This window comes from Anolis sagrei, chromosome 3 (genome assembly GCF_037176765.1).
Source record: "Anolis sagrei isolate rAnoSag1 chromosome 3, rAnoSag1.mat, whole genome shotgun sequence".
NCBI classification, from domain to species: domain Eukaryota; kingdom Metazoa; phylum Chordata; class Lepidosauria; order Squamata; family Dactyloidae; genus Anolis; species Anolis sagrei.
Window position 1 is genome coordinate 151,157,782 of NC_090023.1, and position 26,482 is coordinate 151,184,263.

The following is a 26,482-nucleotide window of genomic DNA, read 5'->3' on the forward strand; positions in this document are numbered from 1 at the left end:
CTATTTAGATGCTGCTAACACCATGATGGCGAACCTATGACACGTGTGTCAGCACTGATACGCATAGCCATTTTTGATGACACACAGCCGCATGCGGCCGCATACAGAGAAGATGGAGCCGCATCCCAAGAAGGACATCTCATCCTTGGCTCCTACACCAGCATTTTTCTATAATGCCAAGATATATGGCATTATAGAAAAAGCAGGTAAGTTAAATAATAATAATAATAATAATAATAATAATTATTATTATTATTATTATAACTTTATTTGTACCCCGCTAGCATCTCCCGCAGGACTCGATGCGGCTTACACAGGCTGAAGCCTCAAAACACAGTACAACAAAACACAGTATAACAAAACAATACCTAAAGCAAATTAAAACAGTTAAGCAGCAAAACAACAGCAATAACAATACGTCAAGACACTTTAAAACTGGGCCGACCCGCGAAGTGGGTACAAGATTAAAAGTGCTGAAATGGCAGGAGGAATGTAGGATTATAAAGTAAGTGCAGTGTGCGGTGTGCAGTGATCTTAGTTCTACTAAAGTGCATTTAGGACTTGGTATTGGGGTTCCTAATCTGAGAAAGTTTTTGGTTTATTAAATACAGTTATATACTACAATAATATATTTTTGTTATTAAACTATAAATATCATGAAATTATGGGGGGTTTTCTCGAAGTGACACCTCACTCGAGTTATGCTCAGTTTTTTGGCGAGTATTGACACACCAAGCTCAAAAGGTTGCCCATCATTGTGCTAACATAACAAGGTTATATACATTTCCCCAATAATACTCTAAACTTGGGCCTAAAGTAGGAACTTTCCCACAGGAGTACCAGGGGTGCTGCTTTATTTCTCTATAAATGTATTCAAAGACTGACAAATGTTTCAACCAGAGAGAAAATTTGCAAACATTCTAACTGCCTTTGTTTATCCTGCATTTAGGAACAACTCTGTGAAGTGGCTTTTTGGAAGGCCTCATTTTCAGAGCACATCTTTTAAATGCATTTACTTATCAGATTTTGGCTGTACAGTCTGTCCCCACTAGATAATTAAGATAATTGCTTGAAATGCTCCTTTACAATATCAGCTCTGAAATTAAATTTATGGATTATAGTATTAGAAGGGCCACAGTTTTTGTTAAAGACACAACTGAACATTGCCTTAAAATTTGGGCAAACAACATCACTATCCATATTAATCACAGAGCATAAAGCCAGGGCAACTCTGATATACTCAATGGTACACAATGTTCTGGAACAGGTAGCTTTCTCAACAAGATAAACCTATCCCTGATATAATCATCCAGTCTTCTTGATGAAACTATCAAGAAGCACTAACTGCTTTGCATCATCAACTTAAAGCTGTCATCTGTGTGCTTCTTTTATAGCTATTCCCATGCAGAGTCTGTTTATTCTTTCTATCTATATCTCTGGGCAATGTCTTTGTAGACGGCTGATTCTCTCACACCAGAAGTGACTTGCAGCATGCAACAAAACAAACCAACCAACCAACAGGCCTTTTCAGAACCAACCATGACAATAATCTCAATCAACATTGAAGGCATGTCAGCTTCCAAAGAACAGCTGCTTTATGAACTGTGCCAAGATAAAGAAATGTGACATGTTGTGTGTCCAAAAAACACACAGGGATAAACAAAAGAAACAGCCAAAAGTCCCAAGAATGATCTTAGTGGTGGAAAGACCACATATGCAGTATGAAAGTGCTGTCTTTGTAAAACCAGGCCTCCAAATCACCAGTGTTCATAACACTGAAGAAAACAACATAGAAGTTGTAACAGTAGATGACCTCTAAATGAAGAGTTCTGTTTTTGCTCTCCTGAGAACTTTGATACGCACCAAAGGGCAGTAGTAATTGGTGGCTTTAACTGCCATACCATGTATGGGGCTATGCTCAGGAAGATAAAAATGGAGAGGCTGTCCTCTCCTGGGCTGAATTGCATGAACGATTGATTATTCATGATAGTAAGCTCCCACCATCCTACAACAGTGAGAGATAGAACTGAGGATATAATCCAGACCTCCTACTTGTGAGTGACAGCATTGTGAAGAAATACACTAAATCAGTGGGACCACCAATACCAAACGCACAGCATTGGCCGATTGTATGCCAATTGTTTCCAATTATAAGGGCTCAGGAAGTTCAATTTAAATGAAGATTCAATTCAGAAAGGCAGATTGGTCTAAATTCTCAGAGATGTTAGATAACAAGATCATATTGGTTGCCTCAATCCCTCAGGAATACTAACACTTTATCAAAATAGTAAAAACCTGCTCATGGGCTTCTATATCAAGAGGCTGCAGAACATACTACCTTCGGGTCATTACTCCTGATACAGCTGCCTTATTGGTAGACTGCTACAGACTCCACGATGAAGACCCATTTAGTGAGCAAACTCTCTAGGCAGCACAGAACATTTTGTCCTCCATCTATGAAGTCAAGAAATAACAGTGGATAAAGCTGATAACACAAGTCAATATGGGCAGGAGTCAGAAGGCGTAGAGGCTGTTAAGACAGTTGAGCAATGATCCCTCACAAACTAATACTCATGTTAACATAAAGGCAGATCAGATAGTGCATCAACTTCTAAAGAATGGGAGACCCAACCTTGCCAACAAACTAGGAAGAAAAACAACAGTCAAACAACTAGATAATGTGAACAACAACCTTCATGAACCTTTTACATCTACCGAATTGGAAATGGCTAAACAAATGTAAAAATGGCAAAGCAACTGGCCTAGATGATCTAACAAATTAAGCAATCTGGCCCAAAAGCAAGGTGCTGGCTGCTGAAGCTGATGAACAACTGCATTGGATCCTGTCAGATATCCCAAATCTGGAGGACAGCAAAAGTCACAGCCATCTTGAAACCAGGCAAAGACCGTAATGATCCCAAAAGCTACAGACCAATCTCCTTGTTGTGCCATCTTTATAAATGTATGATCCCACAGCAAACTGGTTTCAGGAAAGCTGCACATCACAAGTGCTGAACCTGACTCAGCACATAGAAGATGGTTTTGAAAGATAGAAGATTACAGGAGCTGGTCTTAATAGACCTCTGAGCAGCTTATGATACTGTAAATCATCACCTCCTTCTAAAAAATGTAAAATATAACCATCTCACCCACTTCATAAGAAATCTACTACAAAGCAGGAGCTTTTTTGTTGAGTTCCAGGATCAGAAAATCAGATGGCAAAAACAGAGGAACCACCTGCCTCAGGGGAGTGTGCTTACTCCATCAGTGTTTAACATTTACACAAATGATCAGCCACTGCTTTTTCTCCTATGAGAACATTGCTGCTCCTGTGCTCTATGAGTAGACTTGTAAAGTACTGAACAAGTTCCCCATTTCTGATTCTTCTCCTCATCCCAATGCATTCAGTGTGGCTTAGATAGTTGTTGGGGGCAATCTTCAAGGCAGATGAACATGGTCCCGTCCTTCCTTTCACATAATGGGAATCAGTGGTACATGTTAACCGTTTCTGATGCTGTCAAATCACACTAGCAATTTTAGAATGTTCTACCTGAAGAAGCCTTTTGTTCTATAATTTGTCAATGGAAGACTGTGATATGCCATCAAAGCCCCATGTTGCTTCAATAGATTCCAGGGCACTTGTCTCCAGGCCAGTAATAATGCACAGGGTATTTTCTGTTTGGCTGATGCATTTGTGTCTCACTCCCTGACCCAGGAAGCAGGATCTCTTGGTTCCTTAGCTCTAACCCTGAGCGTTACAGAACCTAGCATTTATTACATTTATTTGCCAAACTATATGAAAAACACATAATGCAAACTTTTAAACCTTTACTGTCGTTTTCATCAGAAAAAAATTCACTTAATTTGATATGGTTGCCTTCACCCCATCTCCTGACATGGCTAATTGTTTCTCTTCACTCTGGATGTGGAATCCAGCATTTTTTCCAATTAAAATGAGCCAGGGTGGTACAGCAGTTTGAGTGTTGGCTTCAAATTCCCAGTTGACCATGAAACCCACTGGAGAACCTTGGGAAAGTCATACACCCCCAGCCTTAGAAGAAAACAATAGCAAACCTCTTTTGAAATGTTTTTTTTTTCAAGAAATCCTATGATAGAGTAGCCATAAGTAGGAGATGAGCTGAAGTCACATAATAACTACAAAACTCATCTAATCCTGTACAACCTCACAAATATGCAGTATTATATTAATAATCAAATCCAGAGTATCATGGCTGGGCAGAAAGAGAGAAGTAGAGTTTAACTGACTATGTTGTATCATAAACAATAGTGGAGCCACTTTTGTGCTTTGGCTGTTGTTTTTCTTACTTTCATAGTGGTTTTCTACAAGGTTACATAAATAACAACACTGATTTTCAAAAATACCTACTCCATGGAATTTAATGAGCATAGTAAACACCAAACCAAAGCTGCAGATATCTTATGGATCCTTTCATTTTTGCATTCTGAGTTGGAAATATATGTATGTTAAAATAACACAATTTGTAAATCTGTTATTTGTTTTGTTTTAATGCTACTGCTCTTTTGGTAATTTTCTCACCTTTTCCCCAATTGTCTAAAGAGTGAAAATGAGTTAATAATTGATCAAAACAGAGATATTCAGTTTAAGTCATATAGGTCACAGACTATCATTTCACTTTTTAAAAATCTTTAAAATGTAGGACAATCGTGTCATCAATAAAAACATCTCTCTATATATTTTCATCTTAGTGATGTTTTAAATGCTCATAAAATTTATTTCTAAATTCTGAAGATGTCTTCTTCAACTATGTGTTTATTCTGGAATAGTACATGGGCAGCTATATGGCATCAAATTGCTGGTGTCTTTGTTTTGGAAGTGACCGTGATATCTTTTCCGAGATCACTGAATGAATTAATAAATGTCTGTCTGTCTATCTTCCCCCTGTCCCCAGGTATACATCACTTCAACACTGATTTTCAACTTTCAAGAGGGAGTGGTAATGTAAGAGGGAGATGAATCCATTACCTCTCCTTTCCTAAAGTTTTCTTTCCTATGGTGTCATTTAATCGGTCCTATATCTTACTGTTTATCCCAACTAGACTAGAATCACCAAATCAATAGAACTTATATACGTATTTACTTAACAGTTAGTACTGATTCAATGAGTCTACTCTAGTTGGAACTAAGAGTATGATTCAGAGCTCAGTGAATCATGTAAACAGTTTTATAACCATCAAAACCACCCCCAAATTGTGGCAATACACATATAGCTTCCATCTAGGAGGACCAATGATTGGGGAGATCTAGGAGCTGCTATTCAAGAAACAAACCTGAGGGGCTGGCATTGTGAACAGTTTATGAATATTCATCCAGAGACAGTTACAAAACAAAACAAGACAACGAGGCAGCAGGAACCACGTGACAGAGCAACCTGGTCTAGAGAGAAAGGAACACCTCTTGAAGAATTAAATGAGTTGTGGAGGCAAGATAGAAGGCTTTATACTTCATAAGATGAAGGTAACCCATGCAAATCTGACATAAGTACCATATCAGCAACTGTCATTCCTTTTTAAAATAAAACATTTATTAAACACAAGCACACAAATAACCACAAACAGCGTACAATATAAAACACAGTTAAGAATTAATACTTATAAATCACAATCTATCCTAAACTATACAAGATAAAAACATATGTGGCCTATGACCTGCATTTCACCCATTCCAACTTTACTGCATATAGGTAAGATACAAAGCCATTTTCATTTTCTGTGAATGGACAAGATATGGTATGGCATTATACCATATGAGTCCTATCATTCTATATATATTTAAATGAACATTCTAAATAAAATCCTATAAATAAACTATACAATGTATATCTAGATTCCCTTAATCACCCCACTTCATTTCAAATTCAAGAAAACAGGATGGTACTACATTAGATGTCCAAAAAATATTTTAAGATGTCGGAGAAGTGGCAAAAACATATTTTTGAGTGTTGAGGATCACTGATGAGCACTTCAGGACTTATCCTGCACAAAATTCACATGTGGTTGTTTTGCACTAAAAAAAGTATTTTTATACACAGAAAAAATAGTTGTATAGGAAATCATATTTCTCATTGAAATATTATTATTTCTTGTACAGAAAATGCTGTAATGTTTATTGTAGTACCAGAATTTTGCCAGCTGTAATTGTCAAAAAGGTTATAGATAATATGTAGAATAAGATATTTTTACCTGATTGATTCATATTGCGCAGATTTACTGTTTTAATATCCTTTAGTTTAAAACATTTATTTCAGATTTAGACAGTCATTCATTTTGCAATTTTGTATTTAAGCAAGAATAGTGTACTGTTTTTGGATCAGGACTTGAACATGCCCAGGGACAATCACAGCTCAAGAAAGAACATGAAGAGGCATGTCTTTTGTGGAGTGAGAGAAGAGGGTTCAGCCCACTCAGCCAGTTTGAAGGATATATGCAGGTCCAGGGACAAGGAAAAAAGCTGGCACAGAACTGTTCCCAATGGTGGCAGCCATGTGTCTAAATGCATTTGTGTCTGGACTAGGCCTGGACTTATCTTGTAAAAGGAAGAGGAAGATGTAATTTGATTTTGAAAGCATGCCTGAATAATGATTTTTTTCTCTCCCTCTAGTGAAACTAGAAGTTAAGAAATGAACACATCTATCTCATATTTATATATTCATAGAAAAATGTCACATCAGAATAGCACAGGGCTGAGTGGATTATTATAAGCATCATTTGTAATATAGCTGTCTTGACTATTAGCGGATGGAAATTTAATTGATGTAATCCTTCTTTGGTGGCTAGCCCTCTGACCATAACAATATATTGTTATTTATAATTTATTTTTCTTTTCTTATTCCCATAATCTCTTGGGAGTATTCATTTCTTGCTCTTCTGCTCTAATTTCTTCACATTCAGCAAAATGAAGAAAGCAATTTTAAAGGACTTTTATGCAAAAAACTTAGAGCCTATTTTACAAGCTACATACAGGGAGAATAAAGTATGGAGATGCTACTGAAGTAACCTCCCAGATCGCTGAAAGAATCCCCATGTATCCAATGGGGAAAACCTTCCTGCTAATTCCAAAAAATGTTGGTCATGGTAGTTACACAGGAGAACAAAAAGGGTACTCAAATGCCATCACGAAACTGAAAAGGAACTATCTTTTAAAATACATCATGTTCCCAGGATGTGTCATGGCACTGAAACCAAGCTCTAGGACTCTGTTCTGGTAACCCATAGTTCAGATTAAACTTTAGGATTTCACTGCTGGCACTCTGGTAAGTGTCAGTTTGGCTGGTATAAAACGTTGTTTTACTACAGTGATTTCCCAACCCATGAACATTATTAAGTTCAAAAACAAAAGGCAAACATTTGTTCTAAGACACTGGAATCAAGGTTCATGTAAACAGAGTAGCACTAATATTGTGAATCCAATCCTGACAGTTTGCATTTTAGTTGAAATGGTTCTCATTATAAAGCATGACAGGGATTGACTAGCCAAAGCTTTGTCTAATCCTGAAATGTCTAAATATGCATCTTACTTCTAACAGGAGATATAAAATAGGGAATCCCAGATATCTAGTGACAGATGCATTTTAATACACCTCCCCCTCTGCCTCTATAAGCTTCAAACTCTGTTTTGAAGAAGAAAAAATACCTCAGCAGTGATGATACATTTTCAAAGTCTTATACCACTATAACAGGAGTGGGCAAACACAGTGGTGGCTGGGATCAGTTCCTCTTTCACTGGGTGAGAAAAAAGGTCAGTCTGGAGTATCGGCAGTAGCTCTAAGAGCTACAAAAACATCCTTTAGTACCATCTGCAGCCTAAGAGCTACATTCCATCTACTCCACCACTATTGGTTGTGAGATTTCCACAAGAAATCAATTGTTTTTTTTCTATTGCTGGCCATAAGTTGTCTATCTGTAAAAGAGACATAATATGCCCAAATTCAACCAGTACAGCTTCCATCTTTTCCATACTTCAATCTGATAGAACAAACAGCACTTGGGGCCTTTCTGCCTATCATGGCATCGTCTTTATGTCTTTTGCTTTATTAATATCCCACTTTATTGTTAAATAAAAAGACAGTGGCAGCAGTTTCTGGACACCCTCTTACCCCCCCCCCCCCCCGCCCACCCACAAAAAAAGATGAATGCTAAACAAAACCTGCACTGCACTGCAGTGAACAGAATACTGAACAAGGCTGGAGGGACCCAGATGCAGCTTATGAAGTGATCTTGGATTGGTCTTAGCCTATGCTGCCTAACAGGTAGGATGATAGCATTTGGATTAACTGACTACCTCAAGGTCTTTGCAATACAGGTAGAATAAAAAATGTGATCATGAAAGAAACATAAAACAATTCACAGTGAGGGGAAATTCCCACTTTTGTAATGATCCTGCTTGTCATGGGCACAAGCCTCAAGTTTGCAATAGAGAGATCGGAATCTGCCGCTGTTTCATGAAACCACTCAAAAACCTCCTCTTCCTTCATGCAAAACAACTGCAAGTGATTATCAAGTAGCAATTAACTTCAAATGGCCCAAACCTCATGCTGGTTTCCTTAAAATTAGAACATAGCACAAAACCATGTAAACAAAAATAACTGCAGGGACTGATTGGTTGAAAAACATTCACTGCATTATCAAATACATGATATGTCCCAGACCGTGAGCGAATTCATGCACCTTTGATAACTATAATGAATTCAGAATTTTCATCCCTTGTAGCTTCGTTTTGCCATGATGGGAGATGCTGCTATTTTGTAACCTAGAGAAGATTCTAAAATATTCTGAATCTAAATTGAACATCAATACTGCCACCCCCTCCACCCCCAGTTTGATTTTGATACTGAAAATGACCTTTCCATGAGTGCAATAATCCTCTTAAGACTGAACACTACATTAATGGATCTTGGTGGAGCTCCTTTCTATTTACAATCACAGTAACTGCTATCTGAGCACCATTTTGAGGTCCTCTTTTTTCTCCATTCCATAATCTAACCTCATTAAGGTGCACGTAGACAGCATGATGATGTCACAATGTAACAAACAGCCTATCAGATCCAACCATCTCATATCATCATGACCTTCTGATTACCTTCATTCTGACAATAAAGAGCAGATGGAATATACGGTGGGGAAAAGTATAAGTTGTATAAGTTCTCCCACTTAAAAAGATGAGAGAGCCCTATAATTGACATCAAAGTTAGATCTCAACTATGAGAGCCAACATGAGAAAACACATCCAGAAAATCACATTGTCTGATTTTTAACAAATTTATTTGCAAATTATGGTGGAAAATAAGCATTTGGTCATTCCACAGTATTTGGAATTTTGCATCATTTACAAAAAAAAATTGGGCTTGACTCAACCATGCAGCTGTCAAAATTGTTTAGGTACTACCACATGGATGAAAACCAAGAAAAACACATATAGACCCAACTATCTCAGAAGAAGCATGTAAAAACCTAAGTATGTGTAATCTGCACATTGCTTCTCAAAATAGGGGTTGTTGTTCATTCGTTCAGTCGTCTCCGACTCTTCGTGACCTCATGGACCAGCCCACGCCAGAGCTCCCTGTCGGCTGTCACCACCCCCAGCTCCCTCAAGGTCAGTCCAGTCACTTCAAGGATGCCATCCATCCATCTTGCCCTTGGTCGGCCCCTCTTCCATTTGCCTTCCACTTTCCCCAGCATAATTGTCTTCTCTAGGCTTTCCTGTCTCCTCATGATGTGACCAAAGTACTTCAACTTTGTCTCTAGTATCTTTCCCTCCAGTGAGTAGTCGGGCTTTATTTCCTGGAGGATGGACTGGTTGGATCTTCTCGCAGTCCAAGGCACTCTCAGCACTTTCCTCGAACACCACAGCTCAAAAGCATCGATCTTCCTTCGCTCAGCCTTCCCTAAGGTCCAGCTCTCACATCCGTAGGTGACTACAGGGAATACCATGGCTTTGACTAGGCGGATCTTTGTTGCCAGTCTGATGTCTCTACTCTTTACTATTTTATCGAGATTGGACATTGCTCTCCTCCCAAGAATTAAGCGTCTTCTGATTTCCTGGCCACAGTCTGCATCTGCAGTAATCTTTGCACCTAGAAATACAAAGTCTGTCACGGCCTCCACGGTTTCTCCCTCTATTTTCCAGTTGTCAATCATTCTTGTTGCCATAATCTTGGTTTTTTTTTGACGTTTAGCTGCAACCCGGCTTTTGCGCTTTCTTCTTTCTTTCAAAATAGGGGATATCAAATATTTCTCAAAATACTACACTTGATCTTAGCCAAAAGGCCGAGAAGCGATATTTCTCAAAATGGATATAGTATTTTCACAACACCTAGAGAGCACTGTAAGAGGAATGTTTTAGATGAACTTGAGTGAATTCCAGTTGCAATGACAGTATTCTACCCAGGAAAGCAGTACTTTCACACCTATATATATATATATACACACACACACACACACACACAATTTAATTACTCCATATTTATACACCTCATGGTCAAAAAGTGGCACATAATATTTACCTCAAATAGAGACTAGCTAGCCAAACTACACACAGTATGGAATGCGAGGCTGCAGAAGTATCACTGCCTCCTCACTCATTCAAGCTTGGGAGGTAGAACTTCCAGCAGAAGCCAAGAACTTGTCTGTAAGTTTCCAGAATACATCCTCTATTTGCTAGGACGAGTCTAAGGTACAAAGGGACAGTCAGAGCTATCCTTAACTTGAGGCTATCATAATAGTGAAGGCAGCATCCGTTTCCTGGATAGAATACTGTCATTGCAACTGTAATTCATTCAAGCTCATCCAAAAAATTCCTCTTACAGTGCTCCTCATTGTAAGCAGCCAGTTCTGCTGGAGTGGAATTTTCCTGCAGTGAGTATTAGTCACTAGTACATAAAGATGGCCAACTGATCTCAGTGTTCTTTTGTCAAAACAATTTCCAAGGCAGTAATAATTACACTTGACTTAAACTGACCCTACAGATGCCTCACTTCAGAAATACACAAGAAGGGTTCTCTGTAATACTATCTACCATCTACCTCACAGTGCTAGATCTATTTATTTGAGAGACTAGCAAATTATAAGGATGTATTTACCTGACAGTTGTAATATAACACAAAAGTTATGAGGATCATCACTCGCTTTCTCTGTTGAGAAGCAAGTCATTTGAATGACCTCTAAAGTAAGAATGTGTTATTGAAAATGGCTAAAAATTACACAAAAGTTCACTTTAATGCCATATTCTGGAAAATATGTGTTGTTGTTGTTGTTGTTATCCCCAAGTTTGGGATCCAAGACAACTCACATATTACAAGATTGCAATCAAAACATACAAAATATTAACACTACAGTTGAAATAAACTTAACCACGTTAAAAACCTGCAGTCTAAAATTGTTTTAAACAGCAGTCCTGTTGCTAAAGGCCTTAAGTTCTAAAAAGCCTATCTGAACTATAAGGTTGATACCTCCAAACAGATGGATAGCAAGGGGCGGGGGGCATTTTAACCTCCCTATGAGCGAGTTCCAAAACTTAGGGGCAACCACTGAGAAGGCCTTCACTCATGTTCCCATCAACTATACACCTGTGAAACAGTGGCATGGAGAGAAAGATTTAATTATGTTTACAATTATATTTTAACATAGAAATGTGTCTGCATGTTTGCTCTGGGGGTTTTTATATAAAAAGAAAATCAGTATACAAAGGTACAAAATAACACAGTTATCTTAAAATAGTTTACATGCAGTAGGCTTTTACCTACCATTTTAATGATAGTTTTCCCAGTGACTGTATCTTCCATCAACTGTTGGGTGAAATGTGTTCCATTCTAGCAGTGTTGTAACTTACCAGCGGGAATGGCTTTAAAGCTGTCAAACACATTTTGAAACATCTACCCCACCCTTGTCCTTGGGATAGAATAATCTATACTAATCCTCCATTTCTTTTCTTTCAACGAGAAAGTTAGTTGGTCAGCCATAGCTAACTTTCAATATACACCAGCTCAGTGGTGTAGTTGTGAAGCTTTTTTTATTTTAAAACTTGCACTACTACACAATGGTGCAAAAGCACATGGATGTCCTGTATTTTAAGGGGGACCCAAAGGCACTTGAAATAATAACATCATACCCCATTTTTCTTCCATCTGCAGCACTATATTGTAATTTGTGGCTTTTAGACACACTATATATACAAATTATAAAACACAAAAGATCTAACTTATCTAAACCTTTCTACATTTTCCACATTATAGATTAGAGTGTCTGTAGAAATATGGGTATTCTTTACTGTGTGATCAGCAGTAACATGTGGAAGAAACATGAGCATAGTAGGTGCATCAGATACAAAAGGGACTACTTTGTAATCTCTACTTGTGTAACTAAAAGGAGGGCAACAAATCTCAACATGTTTTGATCTTAATTCTTGATTACAAAATAAAATAAAGTCTTAATAATGTCAACTGTATATGTTGTATATGTTGACAAAGAAATGAAATTGTGCTATGTGTAGAGATAACCTCAGGAGTCAACTATATTCCCAGTAATTTGAACAAGACCTTTAGTTCATTATTTACTGAACTACAACTCCATTTTGCATGCAATACTATAACAAGAAAGCATGAATAACTTGACTCTGCATGGTTTTCAGTATAAACTGTAAAATAATAAGAAAACTTTATTTGTATTCCGCCCTATCTCCCCAAGGTGACTCAGGGCAGATTCCAACATACAACAGCAAACATTCAATGCCTCTATTCTGTAGGTCAGAGATACTGATCTACAGAATGGGCTTACCAGTGCCTTTTGATGCAAAGTACTAACACATATCTTGTAGACAAAACCCACTGCCTTTGTCTACAGGACATCCTTTGCCAGTGCCACCTCCTACTATTTCTGCTGCCCAATAGCTTCCCTTCCAGTCATTCTCTGCTATTCTCACCACTGGAACCACTAGTTCTCTTCTGCTGATGCAACCCTTACTCCATGAAGAGGAAAGATGTAATTTAACCATATGTTTTCAGTGAGAGCATTCCACCTTGTGTGCCCTACTTACAGGCTAGAGTTTTTACAGAATATAGGTTCTCTGTTGCTCTCAACTTCCCTAACACTCTCAAACACCCACACACATAAAAGTGGGCATCTGATAGAACCAAAACAGTATCTGAGAGATATGCACACAATTGTACAGAACACATTAAAGGAGAACAGACTCCTTCAAAGAAGAACCTTTTGATGAAGAACCTACAATTTGAAGTCAATACTCCTGTTATGCAAATGAAAGGGAAAAATCTGCAGATAGCATACCAGTAGTGATGTCTCAAGCTATAGAGATGGAATCTATCCAAATTCTAAGAAAAAATGCCCAAAAATAATTCAGTCCCAAAGAGAGGAGAGGTAGCTAGGCAAATATCTCTAAACTATTTCTGAAACCTCAGTAGACCAGTTTCAGAAACAGATAGCTATAGGGATCAGGTATGTTTTAGCAACAAGGCTGAAAAGTGATGATTTAAAGAGTGAATGGGAAGAGGTGAACTTAAACAGAATGAAAGATTAATGCAGCAGGTGATTCCCAAATAGAGGTATTTTGAATGCTTACATGGCACAAGTTTCCAAAACTGAAATAATTGTAAAACCAAACCTTAACATCTTTTGGATAAAGAGCACAATGACATCTGTTATATGTAAACAAACATACATACTTGCAGTTCATAGGGACAAAGGGCAATCTTTAGGCAATCACATTGTAGATACAATCTGCTTTCAGTCTGCATTTACATTGACATTTAAGATAGCCAAATCTCCTTCAATTTGGCAGTTGTATAGAACAGATAACCACAGCCATCAGTATGGATATGCTGCAGCAACATGGTACATCCCATCCCTTGGGAATCTACACTGGCTCCCATTTTGTTAGCCTTCCATTGACAGATAAAGTTTTCTTACCTTGCCAGTATGCTTTTGAGAATCTGCTTTTTATAAGGAAAGGTCTTGTAATAGTGTACTCTATTGTTTTGATTCCCCCCCCCCCTTTTTAATGGAGAGCCTTTGTTTCTAATTCTAAAACAAATCATATTTTAACAGTGAGCTTTTGAAGGTTTAACCAATATAGATATATAGATATATAGGTGTCTATTTTAATTTTTGTAAAGCACTTCAAGTCCCATATCTCAGAAAAAGGAAGAATGTGGAAGAAAAGAAGAAAGCTAGCCATTTTGAACATTACTGTGGCTTATAATTTGCCTCAGAGTTGCACACTAAAGTGGTGGGATTGCATGGAAGACACTTAAGAATTCCTCTGAAGTCAAAATGGGAGAGAAGTTCCCAAAGATAAACAGCTCAAGAAGCATTGTATCGAAAATAGTGCTAAATTAGAATAATATAGTGAAACAGCCCAGTCCCAATCCCAATGTACAGAGGTAAATCGCATTCATTTCAGCAAGACATTTATTCCCAGTGAATTAAGAACACTTACATCACAAGAATACTTAAGGAAATGGTAGCAAGCAAACTGTTTCCTTACATTGTAGGCACAGTCTGTAGAAACAGCAGTCTATATCATGATTCCCAAACTCTGAAAATGGAGTTGTTATTGTTGTTACTCTTGCTTAATCTGCCTGACCCCCACTGCTTTTTAATTGGAGTCATGCAGCTCAGATCTCCCTGAGAACCTGAGGAGAGAGGAAATGGCACATCCTCCACTCAACAGACATCCAAGAGCCCTAGGATATGCTACCTCCAGATGCTCCCTAATGGCAGCACACAAAGGGAAAAGGTGGAATCATATTAAATGGAAGCACCCTGGGCAATAGAAATGGCAACTCTCTGCACACCAATGCACAACAACTAAAGGATCTGCTTTGCAAAACATACAAAACAGAGGGAATGGTTCAAATGCACTGCTTCACCAAAGCCAAGGGATGTGAGCACCCAGTCAGCCTTCCGTACCAAAAGAGTGCAATTTCTATGACAAAAAGTAACTAATATATGGGAAAGCCAGCTTTTATAGGTAGAGTGAAAATATAGTATTGGCTGGAGAGCATTCTTCCTAGGCAGGCCACAGGAGGGAAAGGGATCACCCTGGCATAGCTCACACTGCCAATCAGATAAGCCATATTGGTGGGCAAAGGTCTGTACAAGGGCCAGGTTCAAGGGGGCTTTCAGAGCTAAACAGCTAGGCCCAGCCTGATATATAGAAGGCTAAAACCAAATGAGCTGGGCATCTCATCCTGTCATTAACTCTCCTCCTCTCCCTGTTTGTTACAGACTTCTGCTGTTTCCTAGAGATCTATGAAGCATCTTCAGTGGATCCTCTGTCTGGTACTTGAAAATAAGCCAAGCCACACTTCTGTAAACATCACAGCATGGTTTGCAGCTGAGCCATTTATTTAGGGTGGGCCAGTTGTTTGTTTAGGATGTGCTACAAAACTGCAAAACGGTTTCCTGAAACAGACCATGGCAGGTCTTCTCACAATACAAACTGTATCCATCACCAAAAGCACGGTATTTCTCCTCTCAGCAAACAGAGAGAGATCTATATGTCATTCTTTCTCTGACATAAATAACGAGAAGGGCTTCACTCACTTAACCAAACAAGGCACCCTGTTTGCATAAGAAAAATTGGGACTGGGTGTTATATGTACAAATCAGCAATCAGGGCTAATGCAAAACCTAGTGATCCCCAGTGGATTGTACATCATATGTTCATCTAGTGAGGCAAAACAGAAAGCTGAATCCATTGGCATTCGAAATGTGGTATTGGGGTGTTTGGACAAGACTTTCTGTGATGTGTTAAAGAAAAAGTTATATCTCTATGGTTTCTTCCACATTTCAGTTTCCTGTGATGTCATTTTATTTTTTCACTGCAAGTATTACAGTTTCATTTTAAGCACTTTCTGTATAGTCAACACTTAAAGCAGGGCAGCACACCAGCCCCACACACTCCATTGACACTTTCATTGCCCTTCTATATGTCAGGTTTGGGGGTCTGAAGAATCAAGTCTCCATAACTCCATGTTAGTAGGAAGCTTAATCTTCCAGGTTACCCAGTGAATAAGGAGTTATTTCCCCTGGATCACAGGTGGCAAACTTGTGGACCTCCAGGTATTTGGGACTCCAACTCCCAGAAGCCCTAGTCAGTTTATGTCCAATGGTCAGGAATTTTGGGAGCTGAAGTCCAAAACAACTGAAGGACCACAGCTTGAGGTCAGTTCCATGGATAATAAAAGCTATTGGAGCTGGGAACGGAGCAAAGAGAATCAAGGATTTTCTGGCCTAGATCCAGCTACTAGTCCCAATTAAAGTAAAGCCACTGAATCAATTGCTTAATGGTATATCAACATCAGAAAAACCCCACTGATTCTGTGTATCTACTGTTGATAGAACTAGCACCTGAACTAAGACTGCTTTCTCTTTATTTATTGAGAAAAACACCTGAATAATGACTGAATAAGGCTTCTGGGATGCATTGATACCAATAAATGGTTTAACTTAAGTATGCTATCTCCTGGTCCTTTCATTAAAAATCATGGACTAAGAATTGAAGACAACAAAACTTGTACATACTAAACTGATGTGGACCATGGTTAGATAATAATGTGTTTTTACCAAACCCATATGCCAGAAATAAAAGCAGGGAGCAGTCTAATAGTGTAAAGATAGCACTGTTGCTATTTAAGGTTTTGAGTGGATGAGTATATATATGAAAAACATCTGCTTGGCATTACAATAGAAGAAGGAAACATTTCGGCCTCCAAATGTTACTAAACTACAGTTCTCATCATTCATTACCTCAATCAATGGCTGATACCAAAGGAGAGACACCCCCCTGGGCACACAGAAAACTGAGCGACTTGGAAGGTGCTGAACAGACTGCGCTCTGACACCACGAGATGCAGAGCCAACCTTCAGAAATGGGGCTACAAAGTGGAATCCACGACATGCGAGTGTGGAGAAGAGCAAACTACAGACCACCTGCTGCAATGCAACCTGAGCCCTGCTACATGCACAATGGAGGACCTCCTTGCGGCAACACCAGAGGCACTCCAAGTGGCCAGCTACTGGTCAAAGGACATTTAATCAACTACCAAGCTTGCAAATTCTGTGTTTTGTCTGTTTGTTTGTTTTTGTTAAAAATGTAATACAAATGTCTGGTTCCTGATGACACGATAAATAAACCATGGCTTGTACGAATGAGAGCTGTGGACCAAATAATGTCTGATCATCTGGAAAATTTGGTTAAGAAAGATACTATGAGTTCAGAACAAAGAAAACAAGTCTAACTCAATAGAGAGCACATGCTTTCTGTAGTTATAAGTGGTATACTCAATTCTTACTATTCCCTCTTAAAAGGGATCTCATGAGTCAAGAGGGGGAAATCCTGCCTAAGATCCTGGAGAAATACAGGCACCAAATCAATAGATCTAATTCAGATGGGCCAAGGACCATGTTAGAATTTTCCTAAATAGGATTTTTTTTGTGTCTTTCATGGAGGGTTAGAATGGACAAAATAGAATAAAGAAGACTTGGAAAGCAGGGTCTGGAGCTGGAAAGATGCTGGGTCTTTCTATTGATCATCATATCCTTATGAACTGCTGCTTAGGCATGGGGCCAGCATGTGACTCATTGAAAATGCACTGGATGTTGCCCTGAGAACATTTTGGACAGAAGCAAAAAAGAATCACCATGAACCTTTTCTGGCTGCTGTACAATACAAATAAGCACCTCTTCTTTTCCTGTCTTCTCAGAAAAGGGAAAAATTGCATGTACATGTTGATGTTCAGCACCCAGTTCTTCAATAAATCTATATAAATCTGATATAAATGAGGCGGTCCTGATGTCCACAGCAATGCCACTCAATTCAGAATTTAACCATTCATTTCTATAAAGGGAACAGATCCATGTCTGCAAATATGTATTTATGAAGAAATTCTCATGTGCTAAAAGTGAATGTCCAAAGCCCCTATTCAGATTTTCACCTGGATAAAAATGAGTATTAGTCTTCCCTACTAGCTTTGATCAAGGATTTTGTGTACTGATTCTTTAAACATTAAATGTATGTGTGAGCTATCTGTATTCTTCATTCTTCCATATGGAATGGCTGTGTGAAGGAGAGAGTTTCATCATTAGACTACATGGCAAGATTTAGCCTACATCTACTGAAATTCCCTCTTCTACACATTTGTTAAAGGTAGGTAAGACCTGTTCTCTATTTTCACATGGCCACTTGAGACGCCATATCAGGACTAACCCAGGCATGTAGATTTCAAAACCAAACCTGAGGCCTTGGGCCAATCTTTTGTGATATCACAGAGAACAGGACATGGTGATGCCAGTAAGCATGATGTCATAAACATGATACATTAGGCATCCATTGCACAGAGTATAATATTCATATTTTAAAATCCACCAAGTTTAACAAAGGGGGGACATAAGCACACACTATTCAAGACAGAATCCTTGCCATAAGATTTCTACTCCTGAAAACCATGGATTCAGGAACCCTAGAACTCTGGAAACTTACAAAAATGGGTCTAAATCAAGTACTATTCCAGATAGAATGGATCAATTGAAGATGCAAGTTTTATACTTCAGTGCATGGTTGCCACCTAGCAGATGTCTTTAGGCCACAAGACTACTTAATTTAATTGAGGACACCAAGCAAATCCTATCCTTATATCTTCCATGTTCTCATTTCCCCATAACTGAACAAATCTTCTAAGTATTGTTTTGCCTACACAACCAAAATGTCATACATAGATTTCCTATCATTAGTGGAATCCTCACAAACCCTCACAAGTAGGGAACAATAAGCATTCTGCTTTGTTAATGCTCCAGTTCTAACTCGTGTGAAAGACTCGCAACTGAGTAAAATTTAGTTATAAGCTCTCCAGCTATTGGACTATATGGGATCAGGAGAGTAGCACCTGTATTATTTTTATTTTATTTATTTATTTGCTTCATTTGTTAACCGCCGCTCTCAGCCCTAGGGCGACTCGTGGCGGTGTACAACACACAAGAAACATATTATACAATAAACTACCATGACACTATCAACAACATAACACTAATACACTATCATCTAACTACACTAAAATAATCCGCTTCGTCTTATCATAGAATCATAACCAATCTCGTAGTCTACATTCCGTTCCAGTTGTCATTTCCAGTTACCGTAGCATTTAGTTAAATGCCTTCTCAAAAAGCCAGGTCTTCAGGCTCTTCCGGAAGGACATAAGGGAGGGCGCCTGCCTGATGTCAACGGGGAGGGTGTTCCACAGCCGGGGGGCCACCACTGAGAAGGCCCTATCCCTCGTCCCCGCCAGACGTGCCTGTGAGGCAGGCGGGATCGAGAGAAGGGCCTCCCCAGACGATCTCAAGGTCCTCGTGGGCTCATAGGCCGAGATGCGGTCCGAAAGGTATTTTGGGCCGGAACCGTTTAGGGCTTTGTAGGATAGCACCAGCACCTTAAATTGGGCCCGGAAGCAGATCGGCAGCCAGTGGAGCTGGGACAACAAGGGCGTTGTGTGCTCCCTGCGTCCTGCTCCTGTTAGTAACATGGCTGCCGCGCGCTGGACTAGCTGAAGCTTCCGGGCCGTCTTTAAGGGCAGCCCCACATAGAGAGCGTTGCAGTAGTCAAGGCGGGATGTGACCAGAGCGTGTACCACCGTGGCCAAGTCAGACTTCCCAAGGTACGGGCGCAGCTGGCGCACGAGCCTAAGCTGTGCAAATGCTTCCCTGGTCACCGCTGAAACCTGGGGATCCAGGCTCAACGATGAATCCAGGGTCACACCCAAGCTGCGAATCTGCGCCTTCAAGGGGAGTGCGACCACATCCAGCACAGGCTGTAACCCTATACCCTGCTCGGCCTTGCGACTGACCAGGAGTACCTCTGTCTTGTCTGGATTTAATTTCAGTTTGTTCGCCCTCATCCAGTCCATTACAGCGGCCAGGCACCGGTTCAGGACCTCGACAGCCTCCTTAGTAGCAGGTGGGAAGGAGTGACAGAGTTGGACATCATCTGCGTACAGATGACACCGTACCCCGAAACTCCGGATGATCTTACCCAGCGGCTTCATGTAGATGTTAAACAGCATGGGGGACAGTATAGAACCCTGAGGAACTCCACAGGTCAAAGGCTGTGGTGTTGAACAGGAGTCCCCCAATGACACCTTCTGGGTACGGCCCTCCAGAAATGACTGGAGGCACTGCAACGCAGTGCCCCCAAGACCCATTTCCGCAAGGCGCCCCAGAAGGATACCGTGGTCGACGATATCGAAGGCCGCTGAGAGGTCCAGGAGCACCAACAGGGACACACTCCCCCTGTCTAGCTCCCGGCGCAGATCATCCACTAAGGCGACCAGAGAAGAGAGTATAACACCAAGAGGAAATGGATGTGTAATTTAATTACCAATTGCCTCACAAATTACAGAGCTTTTAAAACTCTGATGTCCTCTATATTTCATTGGAAACAGAAATGTTGTTTATTAGTTTTTTTAAAAAAAAAGCTTGTTCCATTAAGATGGGAAAAGTTAAAGTATTTAAGTAAAAATAAGGCAGCTGAAGCAGGCTACATCACATTACTCCATTGTGCCTTATATCAAAAGATACCTTTAAACTAATTCCCAATAACAACCATTTAAGCCAATTCTGTTTATCATGTCTGTCCTAAAACATTCGACCATACAAAATCAAAAACAGACAAATGGCACTCAGTCCCATATGGCTGCGACATTTCCTGGCCAAGGTTTTGCACCAAATATCTGACTACCATGAAGAAAATAGTAACACCCCCCCCCCCCCCCCCCGGTGATTGGGAAAGTAAACTGTTGAATTTCTGTGTGCCAGGCAAGGGCATGAACCCTGCTAAATGTTCAAAAGGGTGACACCAACCTTCCCATTGCTAATTTGTTATCCTTCTGTTCTGTCAAAATCTGCTGCTCTGGACAGGTGCCTCATTCCATCTAATGGGTGGGCCAACCTTATAAGTTGCTTAAAAATATCTTAGACTGTAATTGCACATACATTTGTCTGGTTATAACTCCCAATGAATGCAATAGAACAAACTTCTGTGAAATCATTTTTAGGACTGAATTGTGATTTACACACTCCTATAAAATATCCAAGACCATCTGTCTTTGGCACTGCAACAGGAGACTGGGGAAATTCTGCCTTAACAAGCAGTGTTAAAATGCCACCTTAGCAAAATCCCACAATTAGAAATATTTCAGACTGGATGACTTGCTTTTTAAATTTAAAATCAATTAACATTTTATGTTATTCATCTCCAAAGTCCATTTGTAACAGCTGAAGATAGGTAACAGGCAGGCAGAGAGTGGGTATATGCACCCACACATGAACCTGATTAAGCTATGCAGCTAGTACATTGTGCAAAATCACTACACAGGAGAGCCAACCCCAATTTAGGGAGGATCAATAATAATTAAATGCATTTATGCTACAATGGAATTTACCGCTTGTTCTTCTACTAAATCACATAACACTGCAATCTAACAAATCACTGCCACACCTATCTATTGCTTTAGGCACAACAATTGCAATGACTGCATAGGGAAGAGAAAATTGTAATTGATGCCAACAATAAGAAATAATGCATAACTAGAATATATGGTGGAAGGACAAGATCCTTGGATGTGAGAGCAACACTGTAACATTTGACTGGCTCACAAAGTTTGTGATTCACACAACTCTGCCCTGGCAAGGAGGAGTGCTTGCACGCTGGCACAGTTTCAAAGAGCACAGTTAAGATATCACTGGTGCTTTGTCTGTCCAGAAATTACCATAAAGGTTTCTTTGGCCCACAAAGTGCCTCAAATAAACCCAACCTACATGAGCTGGGTATATACATTCTAAATCACATATCCACCTACTTAAGTGGCCACTTTAATGCACTTCATGCTTCATCACTTCCACCAGTGCTAATGCCACAATACATCTGATAGCTTTCAAGGCACCAAAGCACTTATAAGGTCCTTTAGGCAGTTATTCAAAATTCATGTGTGGGTAAAAGGAGTTACGGTTTCGTCGGCTGGTCTCAAGTCTAGCCTCCACAGGTTTAAGCACATAATTGGCACAAATCCAAAATGATCATGGTTTACACAAGCATGGGCAAATTTAGCAGCGATTAGGTCCAATTTTAATTCTCCAGGATCTGGCATGGGTGAAACTTGGTAGCAATGAGGCGGGGTACTTAAAATAAGGTAGTCTTCTGGTGATAGAGTTTATCAATAAATCACAAATCCACTGATGTTTGCTTTATGTGGATTTTCTTCCTATTCGTGGCAATGTGATTATCCACTGCAATTGCATGGCTTGAGTTGGTGTCAGGCTTTTAAGTGGCCTCTTTAATTGTTTACTGGAATGACACTTTACGCAGCAATGTACCTTTCGGTCCTTCTTTTTAAGATCCTATTCAGAAAGGAGATGCCAAAAGAAATTGATTCAATGTGGATCATATGAAACAAGAAGAAAATATCCTTGGGAACCAGAGCTTGGAAAGTTACCTTTGTAAGTAATTAGTTGCAATGCTAATTCCAAACTCATACAGAGAAACAGTTACTTACCACTGTAATTCTAATATTTTTCTAAATTAAGTTACTATCACTTACTCTAAAACTAACTGCAAGTCACTGGCCTATAGAACTAAACACAGTTTCCTTTTATCTTCCTTGTTGCTACCTCAAAATCCAGAAAAACGTATAAGGCACAGAACAAACAGGCCTGTGAAACAAGTCATATGGCTCCATTACATCCCTGTAATTATAGAAGTAACTACTGGCAGTCCCCAAGTTACAAACAAGACAGATCCTGTGGGTTTGTTCTTAAGTTGAATTTGTTTGTTAAGTCAGAATAGATAAATATTTTAAGTGTAACTCCAGACAAAAATATATTGTTTAGCTCTGAATAGCATAGGGAAGGATTAATACTCCTATGGTGTTTGTTCTGCTCTCTGTGCCCCTGTTCAGAAGATTTAATCGCACGTTCTGTCCTTGTAATAATTAGGTTTTGAAAAATTTGTATGTTGTGGAAACAAGGATTGGTGAGCAAGCTCCAGGTGATACACTTTTTCCCATGATAACTCTTTCAGGAGTGAATTTCCATTCCTAGGAGTAGATTTCTCTCACCTCCTGTTGTCTAACCCCATTCTTAACTATGAGTCATTTGTAAATCGGATGTTTGTAATTCAGGGACTGCCTATACATGCTACAATTGCAACACAAAAAGCATCAAAGTTATCTTGTTAGGTTTCAATTGTAACAATAGGTAATTATAATTTTCTTATTGCAAACCAACTTGTTTCATTACAAATATCTAGTTGCTTATAAATAGCTACTTGCTGGGACCCCAATATTTTGAAAATACAAAAATAATAAATGAAGATATCTGTGATGAATATTATTCCCAATTGTTTTCTACAAACATTAATCATTAATGGTTTTTGGATGGAAATTCTTTTCATTTGTTATGCCATCCACACATTTGCAAAACAGCAGACATCGAATTTCAAGAGTGAGTTGATAGTGTGTGCAATGGATCAGAAACTAAAGTGAATGGGGGAGAAATGAATCAAAGGGCTAAATCCAAAATCAACTGGCACTTGGAGACTGGAAGGAGAAAAACAGTATAGTGATGATAGGTACATAAAAGACTGACCTAGAAAAGCATCACTACTTGAGATATTCAATTCCTAATCCAGGTCTGATTACATTAGATTCAACACCCGCTTTCTAGCGTTGCACACCAGCTAATTCTCTGCTCTACATTGCTCTCATCTTGCTGTTATCTTGCTTGCATTTCAATACTGAAAAAGCAGCGTAAATGTCCCCAGGGCTCCTAATTCAGTAAGTATAACAATTATGTTACAATTTATGCATATGCATATGCTGTAACAGCTACTTCAGCACACAAACCATAGCAAATTCCTAAGAGGAAAGGATGGCATGCTGGTGGAGTTATAAGAAAAATATTTATTGGAATCAAAATGGTACGCTGTTCTTACAATTACATAATGACATTCCACAGAGCACAAAAACTAATATGCTGCAGGACCTAGAGCACTGAGCTAGGAGTAGGAAGGCCAGGTTCAGAACCAGCAGTCTGTCATGAAGATAACTGGATGGCCTTGAGATGGGGGTAGACAACTGGTGGTCTTCCAAATGTGGTTAGAGTGCAAATCTCATCAGCTCTAGTCAGCACAGCCAGTGGAGGGATGAGAAGAGTTGTGGCTCAACAAGTCTAGCTCAACAAGTTGCCCATCCTACCCGAGGAAAATGAGTGGGGAGCTACAGTGGGTCCAGACCTCAAATTTCTATCCTCTGAAGTTGTTTGAAAGGCTGGTTTCCAAAACCTGTATAAGAGCAATTCTCTTTTTAATGGCCAGAAAAAAGGGTTGGTTGGGCTGTTGGAGTTTTATCACCTCACTCCAGGCACTCTAAGGATGTTATTGATGTTGTTATTGTTGCTTGCTATTAATTCCTTGCATCCCATCTCTTCTTGATTGGGACTCAAGGTAGGTTACAAATTAATCACAATATACTTACAAATAGATAAAAGATCAACATTAAAAAAAGAGAGGTGGCTTTTAAACTGTATTCTTATTTTTGTTTAGTGTTTTTCCTCAATCATACTGGTGGCCGAGTTCAATTTTTTGGGAGAAAGACAAGATGTAAATCTTGGATGGATGGATGGATGGATAGACAGACATCATAGCATTCAAATGGCATAGAGAAGATGTTCCCAAATGAAAAAAGTCAAGTGTATACTAAGGTACTGCTTCACCCCTCCCACCAAATCTCGTTTGGTTTTAACCGTATACCTGAAATAGATTCCCATAATTCTCTGTTGCTAATTCTTTACCATTGCTCCCTACCCCTGCTAGGTTTTGGCTATCCATCACTGAGGGGCCACACTAGCTAGGAACATCTAGGGATGGTCATCCAAAAGGGTAATTTTTCCAAACTATTATCTAGCCCAGTGGTTCTCAACCTGTGGGTCCCCAGGTGTTTTGGCCTACAACTCCCAGGAATCCCAGCCAGTTTACCAGCTGTTAGGATTTCTGGGAGTTGAAGTCCAAAAACATCTGGGGACCCCAGGTTGAGAGCCACTGATCTAGCCTCTCTGATCTCTACCTATTTGGGAGCCCTGTATCTGCAAGCCTGAATGAGACAGAGCCTGAAACATTCAAAGCTTGGCCTCCCCACTCCTAGCCTAGTCCCTCCTAGGGTCTTGTTTCTGGATGTGATGCTAAAGTATGCCTCTACAGCAGAGTTTATGAAATGGTGCTCCTCCAGATGTTTTGAACTTCAGCTCTCACAACTCCTAAAAGCTGGTAAGCTGGCTGGGATTTCTGGGAGCTGAAGTCCAAAACATCTAGAGGAGCATAGTTCGAGAAATATTACTCTAAAGAATAAGGGGACAAATATTAACATCATGATCTATTTTTAAAATGGTAACAGTCCCAAACAGGTAAACATTCCCAGACCTTCCTCTATGTTGCATGAGAGTGAGATTACACCATCCCATCCCATTAAATGTCTATACACAAGTATGTTCTGACAGAGCATGCATTCACAAGCTACAACACACATAGTTCTAAACAGGTGATCCAGTTCTATCATTCACTGTAGAAAACAAGAATGCAGTTGGGCCATATAGTTCCTATGCACGGTGAGATGGCTCAACTCTGCTCAGATATCACTTGCAGGAAAATATTTTCTGATCCAGAACAATGGAAAGCCAACCCTTTCTTTTAAAAAAACCAGTTACTACATTAAGTGCCTTCAGACAGACTAGAAAGAAACCTCATTTGCTTTTATAGATGCTGCCTTGACATGTTAAACAAAATCAGTCTGCCATCTGTCGCAGAGGACATTTAAGGAAAACTAACGGGTTGAATGTTTATTTTGGCTCCCAACACATCACCTGTTCCCTCTCACCCATCCTTTCCTGTAGCATCACTAGGCACCAAAGTAAAGGATGCATTTTACAAATTATTCGTTTTGATTAATTGCTATTGACTCAGGTCCAGTCTCCCACGGACAGCCCTCCTGCTACTTTCCTTTCTTGGTTATAACAAGAGAGCCTGGTTGCTACTCAAAGAGATTTTCCTTTTAAGAACAGAATACCACATTCACAAATGATAGCTTGAAGAGAGCATGTGTTGCTCAAAGGAGCTAAGAATAGCCCAGTCAACAGGGCCTATGTTTAAACTGAAACCCTTCTGAAATCTCAAAGCTAGCTTATTTTCTTCTTTCCATTTCAAAATTTAAACTTTTAGGAGCTTAGCCCTTTCATGCAGAAGAGGAATGCATCGCTGCTGTAAAACATTACACATCATAACACAGATGCACAAAGGATCTGGGTGTATTTTATCATTAAACACAGGGAAGAAAAAAATGCTATGTGAATATGCAAACTGGAGAATTCAAATGGATACTGAAGGAGAAAGAAA

At 39.5% G+C, this 26,482-nt stretch overlaps 1 protein-coding gene and 1 pseudogene across 23 annotated transcripts in view; both read right to left on the bottom strand.

Annotated features, from left to right (window-relative positions):
- The window catches only part of KCNMA1 (potassium calcium-activated channel subfamily M alpha 1), a 571,036-nt gene that overhangs the window by 523,924 nt on the left and 20,630 nt on the right, over positions 1-26,482 (bottom strand). The window lies entirely within an intron of this gene.
- On the bottom strand, positions 10,255-10,317 carry LOC137096756 (U2 spliceosomal RNA; annotated as a pseudogene).